The following is a 12717-nucleotide window of genomic DNA, read 5'->3' as shown; positions in this document are numbered from 1 at the left end:
AGAACAAGCAAGAATTTTCTCCTGCACACTAGTTTTAAAAAAGCCAAGAGCGATACAGTAAAGCAAGTCATTTTGGGAGTCATCTTCTTATATGCCAAAAAAGATAGAAATGTGCCCTGTGAAATGAGGAACCATAGCTCCCCAATGATAAATATATGGCTGCTGAAATGTCAGAGGAAAATCTGTTTCAAGAATCAATCAATCAATCTTTCTCTGTGTGTCACACACACACACACACACACGCCCAATAGCTGGGCTGTGGTCCATTTGGAGCTTGAGTTATCACTTGGGTGAGTGCCTGCTATGCTATTCAGGTTACAGCTCCATGAGGCTGCTCTAACGCACATACCCAACTTCATACATTTACATGACTTTGGCATTGCTCAAAGTTCAGCACTTGCACAATCAGGGTCAGCTCCTCTCCCTCTTCTGACCTGCTTTACACGCAACCTTTACTGCTCCTCTTCCTTTTTCCTGACACTTGCACCAGCACATCTCTTTCTGGAGATGCCTGCCTAAGAGAACAGAAGAAGTAAAATAAGGAAAACAAATAAAGCAAAGAAAAACACACGGTCATTTCAGAAACACCCACCATGCCAAGAATTTGTTAGTTCAATTCTAGGGGGGGAGAAAAAGACTTATGGTAAAGTAGGAGAGGCATTTCTCTAGAATTTAGGTTTTTGCATAAGTAAGATCTATGCAGATCTGATCTGCCCTAGAGCTCATAAGAGTGCCCACACAGAAAGGCACTGAGGAGATGATACTTTGATGTATTTCATGCACCGAGTCCAGCAAAAACAAACTTACATAAAGTGCTGGAACAGTATTGAAACATTTACCTCCCAAATGAGGACAGAACCCTACATTCTGAAAGAGGAAAATCACACATTCTCCCTACTCCAATTCCTGGTAGGACTATGTTTGCCTATTTCCTCCTGTCATGTGATTTGAAACCTGTTTTCTATTAACCATATATCATAACTTTGTGTTTTTTTCAAAGTTTTTTTAAAAGAAATAATAACTTCCATGCCCATTGAACCTACAAGCATAATTTGCAAAGCTAAATATTCATGAGCCATGTGATTGTGATCTCTGCCAACAGTGCACTCAAGAAACATGAATCCATGTGACCACTTAAAAATTTTTGGATGCTTTAATTTTGTATCCACAACAGATTACTCTGTCCAACAAAATGACTTAAAACATATTCAACAATTTTTCTCAAAACATTCATGGTGATCATCCTCTGCTTTTAATTTTTATTTCTGTTGAAATATAAAGAACTAAAGGATTGAAAGTGCCCTCTGTTCTTAATGCCCTACATATTTACACATGTCCAAGAGGAAAGCTCTGAGATGCTACCCACAGAATAGAAACATGCACAAACTTGAACATGAGCCAGTACAAAAGCAATACTCTAATCTCCCATGGAAATGCTACATAAATGAGAGTATATATGGATACGCACATACACAAAGACAAGCAAAATAACTCACTGATTCTGAAAGACGAACTCAGTCCCCACAGGTTACCAAATTAATGAAGTGCAAGCTGCTTTATAATATAGAGTTTTCCAAAGTAAAGCCCCAGGCCACACAGGGATCCTCGATGACCTTATGAAATCATCTCTCAAGACTCTTATATTTACCCTTTCCCATCTTCCAATATAGCATGATGTTAGAAGGAGTGTGACCCAAAATTTAAAGTGTATTTATCATCTAGAGTGTTTTCCAGGAAGTAAACAAAATGCTGGCATCATTACCAGTCCTTGCCATGATCCATAATATTCTGTGGCCCACCAAATGTGCTTCTGGGAAATTTCTCACTATGAAGGATTCTTTCTTCTATTTTTCTTTTAAGGTATATCCAATCTGCCAATGCAGGTTCAAGGGAACAAACTGAATTTTTCAAACACTTGACTCCAAACAGGCACCTGTAATTCCCTCTACAGAGTTTTTCTTTATCAAGACTGGACAATCTAAGTTCGAAACAAGGAAACTAGGGTTCAAAGAAGTTAAAGAGTACTCCTGGGGCACAAAGTTGGTAGAAAGCAGGGTTGACAAAAAACCAAACATCTCTCTTCTCACTCTAGAGCTCTTTCTACTCCATCTCCATGGAGTAGTAGCTACTAAGCTCAAGAAATCAGTAAAGTAAGGTAGGTAGGAGCCCCCTGGGCTCGCATCAATAGAACACTGGGAGAGAAGATCATAAAAGCAATTACAGGCCACTCAGTGCACATTTCATAGATTCTGAATCCTCACATCTGACAACTCTGTTGTCAGAGTTCCTACTGAGAGGTTAGGTAAAGCCCCAGCTTACAGAAATTTAGCAAGGGACAACTGCATGCTCAAACTGCATCTGCAGAACTCCAAAAACTACTCAACACAAACCCAGGTTTGTACAAGAGTGACAAAGGACAGCAGTGAGGCAGAGCTGGGGATCATGCCTTCTCTGCCTCTTGCACAGTCTCCCTGTCTGGTTATTTCCTTCTCTCTCTGTCCCATTTCCCAGCAGCTGGAGGAGTCGTACTGGCAGCAGTGGAGGAGAAACAGAATGGGAGGGGCAGATAGAAAATCATAATGACTGATATGGAAGCAAAAAACGGCTTGGCTGAAAGAAGAAAGATCTGTTATGGTAAACAACAGCGACAAAAACTGCCACAGGATCTGAAAATGACTGAATAGAGACTCTAGTGGATCTAGGATGACAAGAACATCAGGCTGTAAAAATGTTAAATACAAAAGCCTCTGTGACATTCACTTTTCTATGTCAGTTTGGCTTGGCTATAGTCTCCAATTATTCAATCAAACAATAATCTAGATGTGCTGTGAAGGTATTCTGTAGATGTAATTAAATTCCATAACCAGGTGACTCTAAGTAAGGGACTATTTTAGCTAATCTGTGTGGGTCTGATTCAATCAGTTGAAAGGCCTTAACAGCAGAGCTGAGGCTTCCCTAAGGAAGAAGGAATTCCATCTGTGGACAGCAGCTCCACTCCTGCTGGAAAATTCCAGCCACCCTACCTGACTGCCGGCCCTGTGGATGTCTGCCTTGCTTTGCCTGTGCCCACAGTGGTGCAAGCCAGTTTCTTGCAATAAATCTCTCCCCGTATATACCTCCTACTGGTTTCCTTTCTGGATAACCCCTGACTGATACAGCTTCTGTAAAGGGCTGATGCAAGCTCCAAGAGAATGGAGCTGCATATTCTGACCCAGAAACCACAGACCTAAGAACACTTTGGGGAAAGGGGTGCTAAAGGGACATGTCCTTGGGTGCCAGGATGGGGGGCCTTCAATCCAAACCACTGGCTGGAGCCCTCTTGAACTTCCTTCAGCTTAGCTTCCAACCAAAGGCAGGCTGCATAGTTTTCCAGTGTACGGCTCACAGTCTCTGGAGAAGACTAAGGTGATCTCCTATGCCAAAGCTGGGAAGGCTGAACTGAACACATTTAACATCAATGAAGAAATGATCCCCAGAGGGCTAAGGACAGATGCAGATATTAGAGCCGGGCATCCTGGTGGGGTTGATCGAGAGAGAACAAGCGGAGGAACCCACGGACTTAATGTTGCTCGAAAAGCGGTCAAGAAGCAGTTTTTAAGTCGTTACCTGAATGATGCCCCTTAGGAGAGTCACCTTCCTTGTACTGTCTATGACTGAGGGACAATGGCAAAGGTGCCAAACAAAGGGGAAAATATCACAGAAAGAAGGGCTCAAAACACCAGTAGTGGGGACTTCCCTGGTGGTCTAGCAGTTAAGACTTCCCCTTCCAATGTAGGGGGTGTGGGTTCTGTCCCTGGTTGAGGAGCTAAGATCCCACATGCTTCTGGGCCAAAACACCAAACAATATTGTAACAAATTCAATAAAGACTTAAAAAAAAAGGGGGGGGGGTGTTTCAATCCCTTTTAGAAGGCTTTGCTACTTTTAAGGTATCAGCCACTATAGCTAACTTCCAGCCATGGGTAGAGCACTGGTAACACTATTTCAGAAGCTTTGCATAGCATCTGAGAATATTGTTGTTATGTACAGTCAGACACAGTCAGGACAACCTCTTGCAACTACGTCTTGAGGAAAACTATTTATCCTATGTTTGGCTGCCTCAAATAACTCCAAAGACTCTGCCTAAGAGGGAGTCAGAGTGTCCTGTGGTCCTTTTGAGAAACAGTGAATATCAGCTCCCTGTGGGGAACGCTTACCAAGGACCTCAATGTCTGCAGTTCATGAGAGGACCAATGCACACCAATGAGCTTTCAAGTCAGCCTCACGAGTACTTCCCAGGAGACAGAGTTCCCCCAACTCATGACATGGAAAAAATATTCTTCAATCTCCCTTAACAAAATATTTGCTTTTTCTACCAAACAGCTCTCTGGAGGCTGCCTACCGCATTCACCAAGGGCACTGGAGATGTAACATTTGATACAATTGCCCAATGCTTGGGAAGGGCAGATTCCTCACATTACCAGATCAGCCTGAAACAGTAAAGCCTTAAAGGACACCATGGGATTCTACACAAAGAAACACCAGCCCTCTCCCACGCAGACATGGCACAGCAAGTCCAGCAGAGGCAGGAAAAGTCTGTTTGCGTGAAGCCTTCAGGACAGGATGTCTTGATCAGGAAGAGTACACCCAGGCAAACCTCAGAAGGCCAAGGGGCCACTCACTGGCAGCATTCACCAGCTTTCATACAACGAGTTAGGGTAAATTCTAGGAAGTCTTTCAAGAACTCTTTCTGGACCAAGATTACTAGCTGAAACTGGACTCCTTCCAATGCTCTTAATTACCTCCGTGACATTTAGGAAGAGCTCTCTCGCCGCAAAAGGGCGAGAAACTCACTCCTAGGAAATATGGTAGTTGACCGACTCCAGTGCATGAAAGGACCAAGCCCCTTATAATTAAGGCTCTTATGGACAAGCCACAAAACCAGGAGATAAGCAGCCTCTGGAACAAAAGTGCCTGGTACACAACCACTTGGAATATCCCACAGGACACAGTGAGTCATTCCACAAGAGATATTTTTAAAAAAGAAAAAGGAAGAACCAATCTTGAAACATTTCGCTATTTAATCTGCCTTTAAGAGAGAATTTATTTGGGGAAAGACCTCACTGGAAAATCCAAAATGGCATATCTGGACCCCTAGTATTTAGGGGTGACACTTCTGGTTTAAGCACTTCTGGTGCTTAGGTAGGCACCCCTAAGCCCTCAACCACACGCTGCTCCGGGGTCAGCCTCACAGAGGGGGCTGCCTTAATTGCACTTGAAATAAGAGGATTCGCACATTCTCCAGTTTTCAGGATCCGACAGTGGTACTTCCCAGTCTCATAACCATCTTTCCCATCTTACTTGAGGGCAGGCAATCCACCCCATTTCTCTCTGGAGCCTCCACACTTGGCACAGTTCCCAGTGTCCTGCAGGCACTGAAAACTGGGTGTTGGATGAATGAACAAGTAGCTACAGAAACCGTCACACCAAGTACGCTAACACCATGTTTTTCTAAAGGTGGGGAGAACTGCCAAACAAGAGAAAGGAGGAAATTCAAAAAGAAAAAAAGAAATCATGTCCAGGTTTTTTAACTGCAACACAGTAGAGAATATAGAAATTTTTTAAAAGTTCCCTCCTCCACAAGCAAACTTGAATGTCTGAGCTACTCAGAGGGTATTTTTGGATGCTCAGGACTCAGTTACACATCACTTGGATTCAGAAGAGGAATTTCTGGACATGCGCTGTGCTACAGGCTGTGCGTGTCCCTTCCTAGAGCAATGCTAAGCACACATCTGGGGCTATTTAACAACTGATTGGAAATTTCGCCTTCTGATTTCCAGTTAAATACTGGGCACAGGAAAACAAATAGCACTTGTTTTTCACTGAGCCTTGTCAGTCACCCAAACTGCCGCGCAGACCAGAGAACTGCCTGTGGTTTGGTGGCAGAGCCCCAACATATTTGGACCTCTTCCCCAACTCCCCCCCCACCAAGTTTAAGTGACAGGGATAAACCGATTTTGGCAACCTTAGCCTCTTTACCCAACCCCCAACCCCCGTCAGAAACACAAAACTAGGTTTTAAATATTAAGCATGGTCCTGGTATTAATTTACATTTTTCATTAGGGTTAAATTTTTATTTGTTTTTAATCCAAAGAGCATAGAATTTGGTTTCTCTCATTTATTTCAATTGCCCTGCCCTGATATTTACTTGGATTTGCTGAAGGGGCAATGTTCAGATTACCATTTTCTGTTTCCAGTTAAACTGGGATGTAATATTAGTATGTAGCAGTTGTACTATCATTCTTGGAGAGTTTGAAAACTGGGAGGAACTTCAGAGATTGACTAGTACCACCTCCTAACTTTAGAGGTGAGGAAACTGAGACCTGGGCAGTGAAGTGATTTTGTGTAGTGCTTGATGTATAATTAGTTAGTGATGGAAGCAAAGATTAGTACTTGGGCCTCCTGACATCCAGGGCCAGAGTGTGAACTAGAAACAAAAATCTGAGTTACCTCTGGATAGAACTGACAGATAAAATCAGGACACTTAGTGAAATCTGAATTTCAGACAAACAATGAATAATATTTTGGTGTTAAGTATGCCCCAAATACTGGAAACTCTACCTTTAAGGGGGCCCCTTTGACTCACCACCTTCGTTCAAACACACATATTTACAGGCATTTCTTTCCTGATTTTACTGATAAATGGCTGGAAAAAATAAATCACAGCACTGTTATCCCAAGAGTGAACGAGGTTGGAAGAAGTTGCTGCTTATCTCTCTCAAGTAACCCAACAAAGAGGAGCCCCCACTCACCACAACTAGAGAAAGCCTGTGCAGCAATGAAGACCCAGTGCAGCCAAAAATAAATAAATAAAAAACAAAACAAAATAAAGTCTGCAAAGACCCCTGGATTAGACATTTCATGTTACTAAAAACCAGGCATTTGAGAACCTCTGCTTGTTCTAGAGTTCTAAGTCTACAGACCCCTGCAGGAGAGAATGCTCAGGTTTGTAATACAAATAAAGCAAGGTTTTTTGTTTTTCTTTTTAAATAAAACTCACAGAATAAAGTAAAATGATTTTAAAGTTGGGTTCACCGATTTTACAACATCATTTTGAAAAGAATTCTGTAGCAAGCTTTTTTTTTCTAACAGCTTTATTAAGATGCAATTCAACATTATAATTCTATTATGTAAATTACATAAACAAAATTATACAATTTACCCTTAAATTCATTTTATTGAGATATCATAATATGCCTCCTTTTAAACTGTACAAGTCAGTGTTTTAAGTATATTCACAACTGTGGTAATAACCACCATTATCTAATTTCAGAACATTTTTCACCCCAAAGAAACTCCATACCATTAGCAGCCATTTCCCATCCTCCTCTCCCACTAGCCTCTGGCAACTACTGATTGTCTTTCCATCTCTATGGATTTGCCTGTTTTGGACATTTCATATAAATGGAATCATGCACTGTAGATTTTTGTGTCTGACTTCTTTTATGGAGAAGTAAATGGCACCCCACTCCAGTACTCTTGCCTGGAAAATCCCATGGACAGAGGAGCCTGGTAGGCTACAGTCCATGGGGTCGCAAAGAGTTGGACACGACTGAACGACTTCACTTTCACTTCTTTTATTTATGTTTTCAAGGTTCATCCATATTGTTGTATGTATTAGTACTTCATTCCTTTGGTCAAATAACATCTCAGGGTATAGATATACCACTTTTTAACCCCTCACCAGCTGATGGACATTTGGGTTGTTTTCACTTTTTTATTACTACGAATTATGCTGTTAGGAACAACTGTGGACAAGTTTTCCCATGCACATGTATTTTGCCCAATTGTCTTCCAAAACACTATTTTACCTTCCCACCAACAATGTATGGGAATTCCAATTCCCCTAAATCTTCAGCACCACTTGTTATTATCTGCCATTTTTATTAAAGCCATTCTAGTGAATGTGAAGTGGATTCTCATTGTGGTTTTATTTATTTATTTGGTTTTGTTTTTCTTGGTTTTCTTTTTTTTCCTGTTTATTTATTTATTTTACTTTACAATATTGTATAGGTTTTGCCATACATTGACTTGAATCCGCCATGGGTGTACATGTGCTCCCCATCCTGAACTCCCCTCTTACCTCCCTCCCCATCCCATCCCTCTGGGTCACCCCAGTGCACCAGCCCCGAGCACCCTGTATCATGCATCTTTGCATTTTCCTAATGACTAATGATATTGAGCATCTTTTCACATGTTCATTGGCCATTTGTGTTTTTTCTTTGGAGAAATGCCTATTCAAATTATAGCATGTTTTTAAAGATAATCCAGTATTGTGGCTCTGCTCAATCATTTTTAGCAAACTTAGGTTCAGACATTTATTGCACTATTTTTTCTTTGATGCAGAAATAATTGCATAAATAAAAATAAGTTTAGATGATCTTTCTAAGAGAGTTTGTACTTGTAGTTTCAACGTGACAGGCTGAGAAAGTAGGATTATTTTTATTTCAGGTTGCACTGAAGGATAACTCTAACTGACCCAATCTTCTCTGGGATATCCCTACACCTTGAAAAAGAAAACCTATAAGGCTGTGACAACTCGATCGTGTGTGTGTGTGTGTGTGTGTGAGTGACATACTCAAAGATCTACTACTTGACACTCAGCCTGAAATAATCACTCTCATCCACTCCCATTTCCGAGGTAACCAGAACAACCAGATAAAAGAACTGCACTTGCAGAGGAAACTCAATCCCACTTTTTCCCTACCTGACACACTCCCTCTTGCCTGCACAGTGGAATCAAGAGGAGGACTGAAAAGATTTGACAATAGAAAACAGATAAACAGATATCTTCTTAAGATGGCATTAAAATATAATGTTTCCAGTCACCCTCGTAGGTATCTGAGACAGTCTGTGTAACACAAGATCCTGCTAACTAATTATGAAAGGTTTCCTTTTGTAAATTGGGCAGTTATAATAATGCAGACTTGACAACTTAAAAGGTCACCATGGTTGTAGATGAGTAAATATCATTACTTGAACTTATCTCACAATCCTGGGCTTCCCCTGAAGCTCAACTGGAAAAGAATCTGCCTGCAATGCAGGAAACCCCAGTTCAATTCCTGGGTCAGGAAGATCCCTTGGAGAAGGGATAAGCTACCCACTCCAGTATTCTTGGGCTTTCCTGGTGGCTCAGACGGTAAAGAAACTGCCTGCAATGTGGGAGACCGGGGTTTGATCCCTGGGTTGGAAGATCCCCTGGAGGAGGGCATGGCAACCCACTACAGTATTCTTGCCTGGAGAATCTTGCCTGGCGGGCTATAGTCCATGGGGTCAGAGAGTTGGACAGGACTGAGCAGCTAAGCACAGCACAATCCTACTTAAAAATAATAACTGTTGGGAATTCTCTAGCAGTCCAGTGGTTAGGACTCCATGCTTTCACTGCTGAGGGTGCTCCAATCCCTGATCAGGGAACTAAGATCTTGCAAGTCACACAATGAAGACAAAACACACACAAAAAAACCTTTTAAAGTATTATAACTCTAAAGTAAAGACAGCTTTAGGACAGTAATACAAATCCATCAGCAAAGGACATGCACATCTTAGACTGAGAATCATGGGACCTACCCTCTCTCCTCAGCTCCCTTGAGCTCTCCAGGTAGGGAAAAGAGACTGAAGGAGATGGCTAAGCTTCAGTTTCCAAAGATTCCAGGGACCTTCTGAAGTGTTTGGATGAAACACTTTATTTAAAATAATTTAGTTATCTTATCCCTTACCTCTAACTACAATGAATGAATAAAGGAAACACACCTGCAATTATCTATCCAGATCCCTCTGCCCCAGTGGCTGTCAAGTCATTCATTTCAAGTTACAGAGAACAAGGGAAGAGCTCGCCTTGCCTCCTTCCCTTCAGCACCATCTCTGTTAGGGAGAGCTGCCCAGTTTGTGAGAGAACTTGTACCCTTTCGTTGTCTAATGATCTAAGAACAGGAATGAACAACAGATGCTCCACCATCTCTTCCAGATCACGAGGAAATGCACAGATAGGGAAAACCATTTTCCCTAAAGAAAGCTTGTTGGATAGCAAGGCAGAGTTCAAGTGCCCCAGAATTTGAATCCTTGACTTCTCCCAATGCTGCCTCCCATGTGTTGGTAATTTGAGTTTCATCACTTGTTCTACAATCTCCTTACATGGGATAAACTCCAGATAGGGCTGACGTTCAATTGTTTACTAAAACCATCTCCTGCGGTTCATTGTTAGTGTGTCATAAGCTGATGGCCAAGAAGCAGTTCTTACTGATGTTAAACAGAATTAAAGCAAATAAATAATAACTAGGAGTAAGATACTTTCCCTTAAAAGTCACAGAGAGGCAGTTTGAAGAAAGAATCCAGAAAGCAATGGGTGCAACTACAATATATGTGACCCCCACTTTTCATCTGGACCTACAGCCCAAAGAAATGGGAACTCCTTTCAGTCTGGGGCCGGCCAAGCTAGTTGTTGTTGCTGTTCAGCCGCTCAGTTGTTTCGACTCTTTGCGACCCCAAGGACTGCAGCACGCCAGGTATCCCTGGCCAAGATAGACATTTCATAATTAGAAATGTAAATTCAACATCCTTCCCAAGTGGTCTTTACTAATGACTAATAATAAATAGCAACAAAAATGGTAGTAATGTTTATGAAATTATCCATGCCAGGTCCCACACTAAACATTTTACAGGTAGTCACATTTAATCAAGAGAACAACCTCATGATGTAGTGACTGTTATCACTCCCATATTACAACTGAGGAAAGTCAAGCTTAGAGAAATTAAATACTTTTCCCTTGTTACTGCTTAGATTCAAACCAGTGTAGGCAAAAGTCCTTGTTCATAACCTGCCCAATGTAGTAGCTCCTGAAATTGAGCTCCTGAAATGGTTAGGGTGCTTAAGGAATTGTATTTCTGACCTTACTTCATTTAAATAGACATACACAGCTAGTACGTACAGAATTGGACAGCGCAACTCTGCACAATAAGGGCAAAATGAGTATAGGATTTTATAATGACTGTTAATCTTACTATCACAAATGCCTTTAACTATAGGAGACTGACAGTGCTTTTGAGTATGAAGGGAGCCAATTTAGTATAAGTGCTTGTAGAGTTAAGTCCTTTCTGGATTTGAATCTCAACTCTGCCAGTAACTCGCCAAGTGATTTGGGTCACTACTTAACCTCTCTAAATCTTATCTGATTCCTCATCTGGAAATGCATCTGTAAATATCCCCATCATCATGGGGTTATTGTTGAGAATTAAATAAGAGAAAACATTAGAGCACTTATGCAATATCTGGAACATACTAAGTGCTAAATAAATGTGCTGATAACAATAAGGTGTGTATGCATGTGTGTGTGCTCATTTGTGTCTGATTCTTTGTGACACCATGGACTTCTCTGTCCAAGGAATTCTCCAGGCAAGAATACTGGAGCGGATTGCCATTTCCTCCTCCAGGGGATCTTTCCAACCCAGGGCCTGAACCTACGTCTCTTGTGTCTCTTGCACTAGCAGGTGGGCTTTTTACCACTGAGCCACCCGGGAAGCCCAATAACAACTAATTTTGACTTTTGGCCTTTTAAATTTAGAAGTAATGAGAGTTTAAATTCTCAGAAAAGGCTATAATTTAACTTACTAGTAACTCCTATCTTGTAAATGTATTTTGGGGTTTAAAATGTTCACATTTACAAAGTTGCAAATACAGTACAAAGAACTCATGTATACTCTTTAACTAGATTCGCCAGTTTTCAATATCTTGCCATATTTGCTTTATATTCTATCTATATATGAATTTTTCTCTGAACTATTTGCCCCTCTAACCCTCAATGCTTAAGTGTATTATGTTTACTAAGAAGGATATTCTCTTGAATAAGTACTATTATTAAATTCATGAAATATAACACTGATACTTTAATCTATAGGCTCAATTTCCATTCCTCCTGTTGTCATCATGATCTTCCTCATAGTGACGGTGCCACTCGTTACACAGGGATCACAGACGTCTCTTTAGCCTCCTTCAATCTGGAATGGCTCTTCAACCTTTCTTTGATGACTAACATTTTTGCAGAGTACAGGCCGGTTACTCTATAGAACGTGACCCAATTTAGTTGTCTTCAGCATTTGCTCATGATTAGACTCAGGTTCTATGGATTTTTGGCTAGAATCATAACTAATTTAAGACTATGTAAATATACTGTTCCTCAAATACCCTCCACCACCACTAGATTCAGCATCTATTGATGACTCTTGCCTAATCAACTTTTACTATGACAGTTACAAATTGATGATTTTCTAATTCCATCATTCCTTCTATAGCTATTCATTGGTATTCTTCTATAAAAAGCTTTCCCTTCCTCCTTTTTTACTCATTTAATTATCTACTTTTTAATTGTATTGTCTATGGAGTCTTATTTTATTCAGTGGGTACCTCTTGAGTTTTTAAAAGTACACTTCATATACAAGTAATAAGAAACTACAGATCTGAATTAAGAATCATTAATTAGGCAAAATGTATTCATTGTGCAAGATGAACACCATTAACTGTGGACTCTTCTCGTTTTGATTGCTTGTAGGCAAGAGAGGTTTGGGAGTCTGAGGCTCTGCAGTTGAGGACATTAGCATGTATCCCCAGCAATAGACAATGTGAGTTATCACTGTGCAGTGTTGCTCATCATCAGACATGATATCATACCCCAAAAATTCTATCCAAA

At 40.9% G+C, this 12717-nt stretch overlaps 1 protein-coding gene across 5 annotated transcripts in view; it reads right to left on the bottom strand.

Moving 5' to 3' along the window:
* Nucleotides 1-12717, bottom strand: part of TGFBR3 (transforming growth factor beta receptor 3) — a 207991-nt gene that overhangs the window by 61363 nt on the left and 133911 nt on the right. The window lies entirely within an intron of this gene.

This window comes from Bubalus bubalis, chromosome 6 (assembly GCF_019923935.1).
Source record: "Bubalus bubalis isolate 160015118507 breed Murrah chromosome 6, NDDB_SH_1, whole genome shotgun sequence".
In the NCBI taxonomy this organism is placed as follows: domain Eukaryota; kingdom Metazoa; phylum Chordata; class Mammalia; order Artiodactyla; family Bovidae; genus Bubalus; species Bubalus bubalis.
The sequence above is the reverse complement of the archived record's forward strand: the minus strand, read 5'-3'. Positions and strand labels throughout refer to the sequence as shown.